Below are 13,702 nucleotides of genomic sequence, written 5' to 3'. Positions count from 1 at the left end.
CGCTTATGTGTGTAAAGTGTGTACATCATCATCAATTCTGATGTGCCCTCATATTCACTGTCGCACGGTCCCTGCTTTTGCCATTCCATTTGAGGTGTTATTGATGTGATATTAGACATCGCAGAGACAACAAGAATCAATTTGTTACTGTCAGCCTTTATAGAGCTTTGGTGCTGAAGTCAGAGTTTTACACTAAATCTATCTGGTGACACATGATGTAAAGAGGGGTACAGAGTCTTTTGGCTGAGCCAGATGTATGATCTCTCATCCTCAGCTGCATCTTGTGCTTAGCTCCAGCACTTTACAAAGCCCTGATACAGGAAGCCTGACTTTGCTCTGTGTCTCCGACAGTTCTGACAGATCGGCAACAGAGATTGATGTTGCCCAGATAGAAAATAGAGGAAGAATGGCAATTATGTCATCCTAGGAGAAACATGTGTCTGTGCACTGCAATACAAAAGGCCCTCGCTGCATTGTTATCGTTCTCAATAACCCAAGGTGTGTTTGGGAGTAAATGGATTGTCTGTAGAGAGCATTTCATTCTTTATACCTCTCTTCTCTTCTCCAAATCTGCTCTGTTTTTGCTCATATTGTCTTCTCAGTCTTTTTTCTTGCAGGCAATGTCGCTTTTTCTATTGCTTTTTTAATGCCTTTTATATCACATGTTGAGAATTACATTTTCTGATTCAATGCTATGCATCCAAGAAGGCAAGACACTGATATAAACTATATAAAGTTACATAAGATATATCATTTATATATACATATATTTCCAGCTCATACGCATACCCTTGCTATTGGAATCGAAGTTACTGAATATCATGAATATCATGAGGAATAGTCAGACTTGAGACATGCACATAGCTGCTCCCTCACAGTCAGTCTCCGACAACAGTCCTTATGGCCAAAATGTCCCATATAGAAAATGATCCCAAAGCTATCATTATTGCAAATCTAAATTCCACCACTCAAGAACACATATTGGACAAGCTCCAGGTCGTAGCTCATAATAACCACTCTCCTTATGTCCTATTTCACATTCCAATGAAAGGTTCAGCATTATAAAAAACTTCTCCATTATATACTGTATACTGATTTCATTTACCAGCAGTGTGGAGCTATTCACGCTTCAGAAAACATAACCATTTATGAAGAATTTAACAACACAGTCCAGTGCTTGTCCAATCGAATAGAGTTGGAAGGGATGAGAGAGTTTGTCAGGGCCCTGGTGAGTCTACACTAATGGAAATGACAGTTTTGGAGAGAGACAGTAGAAGGGTCATGGCTCGCATCCAGCCACCCCTCTGTTTCTCTCCTGTCCAAACTGGCTGCCCTCCTGAACCTCGTCTCGCACAACTTAATACGGTGCTCAACTGAAAACACTGCATTTGTCCCGACATAATTACACTGTTAAAATCAATTTCACTGGAAAAAACATCAGTGGTGGAAATCATTAAATTGGTTGTCGCCAGGCACCATCAGCAATTAGTTTTGACTTGTAAACTGACTAACTGCACACGTTTATTTAAATGATGGTCTGAAGTTGTATGGTGTCGGCTTTAACTTACATTAGCAAATGGCTTATTTTGAAAGGTTGCAAGACATATCATTTATTTCATGGCAGTATATTCCTTTTTCCCTCTGCATGGCACTCTAAGATGCAAGATGCTGTGAGAATTGAGCATGGAGGATTTGGATTCAAAATGAACTGCTTGCTACAAATCAAAGATGTGTCATTCAACCACGGACAGCCCGTAGTTAATTTATGAGCACAGAGATGAGCCTCTTTCACTTCCAGACTCATCTATATCAGCAAATGGCACATTTATATTCAGTGGAAAATGAGGTTACATTTTGTTTTACACCTGTGTTGACATTTAAATTTAAAAGACAATGGCCAAGAGGGCAAGGCTATTCTCAGACCCATTTTAATGCATTTCAACATTCAACCATCATAAAAATGTGCCCCGATTTTATTGTGATAATGGAAAAGTAGACAGGAAAAGTGGATTTGGAATTGGTTTGCACATAAGATCTTGTGCTATAAAATGAGATTTGCAGCCATAGGGGAAAACAAATCAAGATCCTTTCTTTAGTTATTGGACCATGGAAGAGACAATGCAGTTATTTTAATGTAGGAAAATGAGGCTGTGTTCATAGTGCCCATGCACTGTGTCCATCTTGGTGCTCATAGTGATGTGATTGCCAGGCAACAAACACACATCTGTAGAAAAGACAGTTTTGGAGGACTTGAGAAAATAATAGACTACTAAATTCAGTCAAATCTCACTGAACTTTTGAAATAAGCACATTTGTAAATTAAACTAAAATGTGAAATCAAAAGAAATAGAAAGAAAAACACGAAAAAAGGTTTTTTTAGGTTTACCCATTAGCAGAAACAATGTGCAATGTGAATGCATACCCAAATGATCTAGTATCTTCAGACAGACTAGTAGATTCAAGTAACCTGCAGGTTCAAGCCCTGTAGCAACGGGCAATATGTAGATTTCGATTTGTGTCTCACGGCAAACAACCGTCAAGCAGCAAGCACAGTATTTCTTTTCATGCTGAGCATTCAGTTGCAGTGGGGCATAAATATTCATAAGGATTCTTCCAAACCCATGATATAAACACAAGAATATGGCCAGTGACAGGAATTAGAGAATGGTCACATTTGATCAAATAGAATAACCTGTTTTTCATGTTGCAGAGGTATCAGCATTATTACTGTGATTAGAGGACATATAAGGGACAGAATAGGACTTGTTTAAACACCTCTCCCTTACTTCTGAATCAGTTTTTGCCAAAAGCAAAATAAAGTTCAAATTGGCTGGGATGATTAGAGCCGTCTATGGTAACCCAACCAAACCAATAATGATCTGAGGAGAATAGCAATTGACTGGGATTGTCGAGCTTATGCCTTTGGTATTTCTGAAAATGAATGCCACAATTCCCACAACACCCGTTGATCTATTCAAGTGGCCACAAGCATTTCCACAATCTAAAGCTAATAGGGAAGTGGCTGCAACTACTGATAAACTACCACTAAATGACTCGCAAGTCTCTACAGCCACACTAGGCTGTATCTAGGCACTGAGCTAAACACTCAAGAAAACTGGAGTTTGTGTCCTGTCACAGACCTGCAATCAACTTTTGTCTTCTGAAAGCACAATCTTCACCTAACCTTGACTGTACCTTAGTTGCCTTGTGCTGACATTGTGGAGAGTGAGAAATGTAAAAACTGGCATTGGTCGTAAAGGTTGTCATTGAACATGTGCCTGGATATTTTTATCCAATGCGGACGTTCTGGTGACACAAGGTTGGTCCGTGTTCATGTGATGTATAGTGTTTACAATATGGTGGTCTGGCTCTCAAAACGTGTGGCTACGTTTTTACAAAGACAGCAGGTAATCACATTTGTTGCAATTAATCTCTCCTCTCTTTCCTCACTTGCTTTCTACTGTCCTTTATAAAAGGCAAAAGATAACTGGGCACAATAATAATAATAATTATGCCGTAAAATCGGCTAATGGTACTTTAGCATGTCAAGCTCAAGTATAATATTGCTGTTTGAATTATACCTTAAAATAAATGAAATAATCAGAAGCAGATAAAAAAAAAAGAACCGTAATCACTGAGAAGACTCAACATTGGAACCAGGATTGATAACATGTAAATGATACGCAAACCTAAAATAATGTGCCTCAATTGAGTCTGATGAAGAAAAACATGAATACCTGTGATTTATTCACTTCATGTTGTTTTGACGCTCACACTGTGCTGAGAATAGGATGTGATCGATGTGACTGGTGACAGTTTCACTTTTCTTTATATATGATAAGTTGACAATTACCCTGTGAACACTGTAATTTACATGTGAAGCAAAACAGAGACCTGCTTTTTCTCTGTTAAGATGAACCAAAAAAAGGGAGATATGCACTGACATGTTACAGAATAACTGATTGCATTCTACAAATAATAGCCCAGAACTATTAATCACCATGCATTAGACGTTTATTACAAAAAATTCATTACACTGGACCATTTAGAATATGTGCACATTTATAATATTTTTCATGAGCAAACCTTTCTGGAGTAACATATTTTCTGTCAAAGCACACGGTAATTAATGTTTTTGGCATACTCTCTGCATGGAAGTAAATATTTAAAAAAAAGACAGCAACAACACATGGAAGTTGGAATGCACGTGCGTTTCATTTAAGCTATAAATGATGGTACGATTCTTTTACCATTTAAAACTACTAAAACCCCACTAAAGATCAAACAATATACAATGTGAGTGAATAAATCTGCATATTTAAAGGGTCAGTTCACCTAAATCACATAAAATACAGTATATTTTATTTACCAAAGTCTTGAGATCTCTGCCTCTGAGATGTCACCTGCGAACCCAGTACAATAAATATTTAAGGAATTTCGTTGTGATGCTTACAGCATTTAGAAATTATATTTGGAAAACTCCGCAGCAACACATCTTCCCCATCTTCTACATTCAGTAGAAAATAGTTTCTAACGAAATCTGCTGACAGTGAGGTAGTTGCAAATTCAGGAAGCTACAGCTGCTCAGCACGAAGATCCATTTAGGCCTTTATGCAGCTTTAAATCAGAAAGTCAGTAAATTGGGTGAAGCACAGACTTTATCCTGTGCAAATAATATATAAAAAATATAGACATGGATGCCACATTTCTTGATCACAAGGTGCCTAAGTCACTGTGGTGAATAGTGAACAGTTAGATTTTTCCTATCTATGTAAATTTGGTAACTGTATAGTTTTGATGGCTGTCTTCTAATTAAGCAATATTTTACACATTAAGTAGTGTAATACACCAGTGCACGATAGTGATTTAGATGCATTTACTTACTTACTATTGTGATGTATACACATGTATTGTATGTTTAAAAGCTTTACTCATTCATTAAGTCAGTGTGCCAGAATGTATTTTTGTTTGGACCCTTCTTCCTCTTACACAGTGTTGGTGTGGATTAATTTAACACAAATTAAACATAAAACTAAAAAAACCTGAGGAAATCTGAAATTATTAAAAGAAAACTAAAGCATATAATGTAATTAGCTCCCGGATTTAAGTGAACGTCAATCAAGGGCATATCTTGATATTGCTTAATGGGATATTGAAATATCCTCTTCCAGCATGTGGCACGGAAGGCAAGCGCTAATTAGTATGAATGACGAGTGCTAAGATGACTAATGCTGCTGAGGACAGGTTTTAATTGAGAATAATATAATGAAGTGTCCTGCAGATTTGTCAGTATGCAGTCCTTGTTCCTTATTGGTCCACACAAGCCTACGACTTGTAATAAAACAGCCAGCAGCAACAAAAAGGTTGTTTTTTCTTTACTTAGTACACATGTGTCCATTATTACACAAGCAAATCTGTTTATTTTGTGTGCAACTCTTGGGGAGGGTAACCATATTTTATTTACTGACTAAAGTGAATATGCTTATTGTCATGTTTCAATTCAACACAATATGAATATTAAACAGGAAGAGAGAAACTACAATACATATGACATTTGGTACAGTATACCTACCAGCAGTCTCTGAATACAGCAATATGTCCATGAATTCAAAACAAACAGCAGCTGACATTAATTGTATTACACATGTTCAGACATGATTCAACAGTGAGAATGATACTGCAAATCCAGTAAGAATAAAATGAATGTAGTTTACCTTTAATGCCTAATCTCCCTCATCATTACTTAGAAGTGTAATATAGGTAATGGCCCCCAAGGGCTTGATATAAAACGCAAACACAGTGGTTGGAAGGAGGGAATAAGGATGAGGTTAAGTGGTAGGGGGCTATTACCATTGCAGGATGAGATATTATAAGATGACAGCTGCTGTATATGTAGCATGCAGAGGACTGTCAAATCCAGCAGTGTCTCAGGTTGTTATCACTGGTGAAGCCAGAAGAGTGCCCAGTACCCTGCTATTTGAATGGGCAACGATGACGAGGGGTACTTTCAAAACGTATTCCGTTACAGAATACAGAATACATGCCCAAAAATGTAATTTGTAACATATTCCGTTACATTACTCAATCTGACTGATTTAATTGCATTTTATAAGTGTAGGTATGCGGCCATCAAATCCTGCTTACTAAACAGGCCTATTCTGGTGTGTTCTTCTGTTCCAACTGGCTGAATGTGTTTGGCCCAAGTCTCCCTGAAAGTGCAATATATTATAATTTGCTGCGGGGAAGGCATGGAGGAAGTAGAAGGATGCCGGTCGGGCCTGCTAGCCTGGCTAAGGCAACTAACACACAGTTTGCCACTGCAGAGACTACTATTCACCAACGCCAGATGGATCGCACACAAAATGGATATATATGCTACAAATACACACAGAACTGCTGCTTGACGATTATTACCGAAGCCTGGCTGAACACACTCACTCATCCCAGACGGCAGCTAGCAGCTAACAGGGTAGGTGAATTTAAACAATGTCTGAGATGAAAATGCATCTTGTTGTCATGTAAGAGCCCTGTTCATGTTGCACAGACATTTTAATTGCATTTTGTGTCTGTTACAGAGGCACAAAGGCACTCTTTATGATATGCGACAGTACTCACATACTTATAGCGATCAAGATTAACGTAAAAATTGCCCGGAGTTCTCCTTTAATTACTCTCACCTGTGGCTCATCACCAATCTGCACACCCGGTCCTGATCATCATCTCCACACCATAAAAGCTGTGACCTGACATTCATTTCCTGCCGGATCGTTAGCCTTACCAGAATGTTTGTTCGCGTATCAGCTTTACCTTTTGATAGTTTGCTTTGCTACTCAGTTTGCTCTGTTTATTCTGGACTAATTTCATTTCCTTTGTCTGCAGTTTCACCCGGGAAAACCTATCCACCTTTGCCAGACAACATGACACTCCAACCTTGTCTTAGCACCAGGATTCCTGTTTCTCCTCCACTCCTACCCACTCGCCTCCGCCCTCACCACCTGGACTCACCTTTTGACATTACCTGTGTAACCAATAAATACTCACCTTATTCCACTTACCTTTGTCCTGGTCTGCATTTGGGTCCTGGATCTAAGACTGTGACAAGTATCGTGATGCTATCGTATCTCTGGTGATTCCCATCCCTAGTAAATATAACATTAGTTGATAAAGTGAACATGTTAGCAGATAGTTACTTATTTACACAGCCAGCAGACACAGAGCAGATCTTTTTAGCTCCGTTTTACTAACTTTGTCTGTAAGCCATTTGGTGCTAGGCAGGTAGCATACAGTGGGTTTATCAGAGTGTTTTTCACAAAAAAATAGCCTGCTTTTTGGTTAATGAGAGCTGAGAATAAAGTTACAGGGGGTTAAACTGAAACAATCGGCTAATAGATGCTAAAATGCTCCATAGAATTGAGGGAGCAGCAGAGTCAGTTATACTGAATCTCTGAGTTCGTCATTTTCTATAATATTTATTTAATATTAATACAAGGCATTTATTATCTTATTAGCTAATACCGTTTCATACAGCATATGCATACTGATACTGTATAGGTGACCCTGATTCAGCTCGCAGAACTGGCCTGAACAATTTAATTGATCACATTTTGTTTCATTCCTGTGATCTATTCAAAAATATGATTCAGCTTGTCACAATCTAAAATGCAACAGATTTGTAAGTGAATGTCTTCAGCTATATATATATATATATATATATATATATATATATATATATATATATATATATATATATAAAACATTCTTATAGCTACATGGTGTATTAGACCGAGACATATCATGAAGCAAAACTCTTCTTATAAATAGCAGAGGTCCTCTTCATGATCAAGTTGTAGCTATTATCATCACTTAGGCAATCTATCCAAGAGTGCAACAGAAGGATAGAACTGATGTGTAATGGCGTAAGGCCTAAAACCCATTCTCTACAGAAAGACATGTTCTCTGAGCTACTAAACAGATTATCACACTATTGATTAGGTTTTAATGCTTTTTTCCCTTTCAACCTCACAGCCTTTAAAGATTTTCAATAAAATATGGATAATAACCAAAAAGCATAATTATTATCATATTTTATATGGGGCATGTATTCAGCAGTCAACAGTGACGGAAGTTGAAAGTGAGTAGTGTCATGGTTTGCTGTGAGGTTTGCAGTGTGTTATCCCCACGTTTTCAGTGTATCGCTGCAGGCCACTGTCTATCTCTGAGAGGGTGTCAGACTTAAATTTGTTAGTGATGAGTGTGTGTGTGTGTGTGTGTGTGTGTGTGTGTGTGTGTGTGTGTGTGTTGTATGTCTCAGTAGAGTGGCTGTTCACTAACACTCCACAGAAACAGCCTTGCAGTCTTTCAACTATGCCTCCTTTTTTTTTTATTCTAATGGCATGTATGATGTTTTTTTTTCTGAGAAGAAAACAGAAAATGCTCTGAATTCAATAACAGTTGTCTCTGTCTTGGTTATATCGTGCTTCTTGTAAGAAAAGCTTTTTTGTTAATCTTTTTTTTTTTAAACTATTCCCCTTCACAAGGAATAGAAGCAATGTTTTTCTGTGGAACAAAAAGTGTAGAAGTAGTTAATTAACCCTTTTACATGGTTGACTGAGTAACAATAATAAGTGAATGTGCAGGGACACTGCAAGTCAAGGTAAAGTCAACTCAGGTCGTCAACAGTGCCTGAGTTGGACCAAAAAAGGTGCCAGTACCCTAATTCAGTAGTTGCATGACATGATGATCGCATGTGTGTCTTGGATATATTTATATTCATACATATATCTTGAAGGGGTGACTCCAAATCGTCGATAATTCGATGATTTGATCTAAGGAGCCTGATTCGACAGCCAATCTCACAGTTAAATCTTTGCAGTGTCTGAAAATGTGAAACATTTATGTATGAAAAAAAGGATCATTCCATTCGGGCTATATGGGGGTGCTGATAAATGTCTGATTTTACATATAATTGCTTGGTTTTTCCCAATGATCATGATATATATCCTATTTTAGTATAAATATCAGCCTATTAATAATACTGTTAATAACAATTAGAAGTAGGGGTACTCATGTGGACAAAAATCAGAAGTGCCTGTACCCAGTACTGGTGAGTACTAGCCCATTTTAGGCACTGGTCGTCAGTGTTGTTCAGTTTTCTAATGTACAAACCAAAACTTCTTAGGTAAATGTAAAAAAAAGTAAAAGTGGTTGTGACAGAAGCAAAGGTGGAGGCTCAGGTCAGAGTATTTGTCAATTTCAAATAAGGTGTTGTATAATGTTCCAAGATTTTGCAGAAATTAAAGATGTCACTTAAAGGAGAATTCCGGTCGATTCCAACCCGTAGCTCTGTTGTTTGTAAATGATGAGTACTGTCAGTAGCGAGAAAAACGAAACCAATCGGTGCTGCCTACACCGAGTTATCCTCCTGCTAGCGTTAGCACCCAACAGGCTTAAACAGGGCTTAAACAGGGCAAGTTTTAAACGTGTTTTTAGCCTCTAAACATGCTCGAAATGCCATTACAAGTGCTTAGCCATGTGCAGTTATTCCTTCCAAGGGAACACAGCGAATTTGACTGCAGTAGATGTGACAGAAAGCCATAAAAGTTGTGTTAATCCATACCTCTGTTTATTTCCTGGTTTATGGTGAAGCCCACACTAGTCGAATGCCGATCTCATACAATCCAATATTCCAAAATGTATTTTTTCCACAAAAAAACGATTTGCCGAGGTTCTTTCCATAGTAATGCGTATGTATCAACAAGCTGTAACCTGACACCACAGTGGAGCGAGCAGAGCTGCAGTTCAAGAGTTCAACAGCTAGGTAACCTAGCAAAGGCAGCAGGGGGAGGAGCTCACAGAGCTGACAGACGGAGCTTGGAGTTAGATCAGGACTAATATGAGAAAATGGTTCACTAATGAGTGAGTACAACAGGCTGTCGTGACTCTGTCCTAGCTTAGGTACATGTACATTTGTTGTAAATACACATTCAAAACACTAATCAAAACACACCTCTTCAGATTAGCTACATACAATAATCTTACATTTCTCACCTGATAGTTACTGTTTTTATTGTTTTTAATTGCTTCTAAATATGCTTGTTGTATGTGTTGGTTTTATTGTTTATCTGTTTTTAATGTGCTATATGTGCTGGTTTTTACTGTAAAGTGTCTTTGAGTATGATGAAAAGCCCTCTATAAATGAAATGTATTATTACTTATTATAAATAAATGCATCACTTCTTTAGTGAAATAACCAAAGCTCACCCTTCCCCCCCCCAGCCAATGCAGACTCGTGGCCTACCGGGTGATTCTGGAGTGGGTTCTGAGAGGAGAGCGCCTTGGCCGTAGCACCAGAAGAACTTTGCCTACCTGTGTTATAGCAGTGATCAGACACGAGTACCCCTCCCCCACTGGAAGTTACACGGGATTCAAAGAGGCAGAGGACATTTTCTGAGTCTAATAATATGATTTCTAGTAATACTTGGTATTGCCATTACTAGGAATAAACAAAGCAATTGCACAGTTCTATTAGGAAAAAGTGTTGTACAAGTAAAGTAAATTGTAAGAATAAATAAATTGTAAGAATAAGTACATTGTACAGTTCTATAATATATTGCTGCACCTGTCTGTTATCAGTGGTTTTATAATATAACAGTACACATTACATTTGTGCTTTTGTGTCTTTACTTCAACAACAAAAAGGAAATTACAATATCACAATCTAGACACAATCAATATAAAGTATGTACAGTGCAGTGTGTGGTTTTATACATAATCATGCTACACACAACTGTAAAATCTCCCGGTTGCGGAGGGGTAGACGGTGAAAGCTCAAGCTTAAATATCTCTTCATTTGGTTGCCGCAATTTGGAAAGGCACAAACTGGAACCATTTTCTCATATTAGTCCTGATCTAACTCCAAGCTCCGTCAGCTCTGTGAGCTCCTCCCCCTGCTGCCGTTGCTAGGTTACCTAGCTGTTAAACTCTTGAACTGCAGCTCTGCTCGATCCACTGTGGTGTCAGGTTACAGCTTGTTGATACATACGCATTACTATGGAAATTGTTTTTTTGTGGAAAAAATACATTTTGGAATATTGGATTGTATGAGATCGGCATTCGACTAGTGTGGGCTTCACCATAAACCAGGAAATAAACAGAGGTATGGATTAACACAACTTTTATGGCTTTCTGTCACATCTACTGCAGTCAAATTCGCTGTGTTCCCTTGGAAGGAATAACTGCACATGGCTAAGCACTTGTAATGGCATTTCGAGCATGTTTAGAGGCTAAAAACACGTTTAAAACTTGCCCTGTTTAAGCCCTGTTTAAGCCTGTTGGGTGCTAACGCTAGCAGGAGGATAACTCGGTGTAGGCAGCACCGATTGGTTTCGTTTTTCTCGCTACTGACAGTACTCATCATTTACAAACAACAGAGCTACGGGTTGGAATCGACCGGAATTCTCCTTTAAAAGCAGTTTTACCAACTAATATTCAATCCATACAATCACTAGTCTGTGCTATAGCTCTTAGCAAAACACAGTCTTTGATTTCATTGTTTTACAATTTTAATCATTTAAGTCATTAATGGTAGCCTGGTTGACACCAGACCCTTCTCAGTTGTAACTGAGAGTGGGTCTGGGAAAGGTTCATTGACAGTTCATTTCCAAAGGGGCATCACCAACGGACGCCGCTCAAATGCCTCGAGGGCGCATTGGATAGTCCTTCAACCAATCAGACCAACGATCCGGGAGACGCTGCGCTTCGGTAGCCGTCATTTTGAATGTAAACAAAAAGGTGCTCGCCGTCGCTGCGCTATCGTCGTCGCGTAAAGCCCGCCTCAACGGTTGTGATTGGTGTAAAGCCCGCCTCAGCGGTTGTGATTGGTGCCTCGATTTTGGGGACATTGGAAATGGGTTTGAATGGGCTCTTCGCCAGACTGACTTGCAGAGCAAATCTCAAATTTGCCCGGACGTTTGTCAGGGTTTACCCAGGCTACATTGATAGTTCAACTGCAAACATTTTAAGAGCTTTTATTGCTACATTTCGACAGAAAGTGATACTGCTACAATCTTTTACTCATCCCCTAATATTTTAACTGCCTTCAGCATCAATTCACAATCATAGACTGTTAATATTAATGGACAGAGCATGTGTGACGTCACCCATTGGTTTGTGGAGATCTTTTATGAGTTATCGAGTTTGCAGTTATGGGCGCAGCCATCCTGGTTGCAGATGTGACGATTTTAGATGAGAGGGAGGAGTGAGGGAGGAGACACGTTACGTTACACACTTTCACTGGCAATCACATCATAGCCACGCCCTAAAACACCCCCTGCTTTCTCACCGATTTTAAAATCAACGAGACCATAATTCAAAAAATGAACATCATTCTGTGTTGCAGAAGACTTAAAACTAGTGATTGAGACCATAAACTCATTATGAAAATGCTTACTGAGGTAATAAATCAAGTGAGAAGTGAGTCACTTTCTCATAGACTTCTACAGAAACCGAACTCCTTTTGCAACCGCACGTGTCGCCATCTGCTGGAATTCAGATAGAATGCAGGTTTAAAGGCAGCTACACACTGGCCGATAATCGGCCGTTGGACAGTCTGGCGAGGTCAGTGACTCAAGTCTGTTTGCTGTGTTCCGTGCCGTCGTACGTTGGAGGAGCTGTCGGCCTTCATTTTGGCCGACCTGATATGCTCAGTCAGAGACAGGGCAGTCGGGACTCACCCAGAAATGGCAAGCGGGATGAGCGTGACTAAGCCTCTCAAATTCGCCGAAAATCTTTTAAACTGACCTTTGTCGATCTGAAATGAAGACAGATTCAGCAACTGCATGGCCTATTTCTCGCTTAAAATGTTTTCAGAAACACGTTTCGGTGAACTATTTTAGTACAATATGAGATCGTATTCTGATTGAGTCGCCATTAATGGCCGGTTGAAAAATCCAAAATCCAGAAGCAGCAGCCAGACCCACGTGAGGCGGGCGGTGCGCGATCATGTAGGATTGGATTATGTGGACGCGCCGACAGTTTTGTTGTCATTACTTAGAATTCCTCATGGGGGCGACAGAAATTACGCACCATAGCTTTAACTAGTTACAGTGAAGTTCAACTGACATTTCAACGGCTTTCATTTCTTAGTTTTCAACTGCCAATACAACTACTTTTAGTGGTTACACCAACGTCCACTGCTTTGCTCTCTTATTGTTTAACTGAGAGTTCATCTGCTTTCAGTGATTACACTTTAGGTGACACTCTCAGCTCAATTGATCGTGATTTCAGCTCCTGTCAGAGCTTGAACTTCAACTGAATCTTAAATTCCTTTCAGCATTTTTACCTGAGACTTTACTCAGTGTTTACGTTTAAATTACATCAACTTCATTCAGGTCTTACACTTCAACTGCAACTTCTTTCAACATGTCCCTTTTCACTGCAATTTCATCTTCTTTTACATTGTGATAACTGTCAGCATTTCCTCTATTTCAAACAACATATTCTGGCTGCAAGCACACTTTTTTCTCTAGAGAATTTAGCCCATTCCAGTTTGAAATGGTTTATTAACCTACTTTCAATTTAACTTTATTCTAGTGATACATTGGCTATGAAAAACAAAATACTACACAATTAACCACAATTTGAATCCCTTCCTATATGCTTGTTGTTGTTTTTAGTATCATCACGCTACTTACTGATAACTGGG

This window comes from Sander lucioperca, chromosome 3 (genome assembly GCF_008315115.2).
Source record: "Sander lucioperca isolate FBNREF2018 chromosome 3, SLUC_FBN_1.2, whole genome shotgun sequence".
Taxonomy (NCBI): domain Eukaryota; kingdom Metazoa; phylum Chordata; class Actinopteri; order Perciformes; family Percidae; genus Sander; species Sander lucioperca.
The sequence above is the reverse complement of the archived record's forward strand: the minus strand, read 5'-3'. Positions refer to the sequence as shown.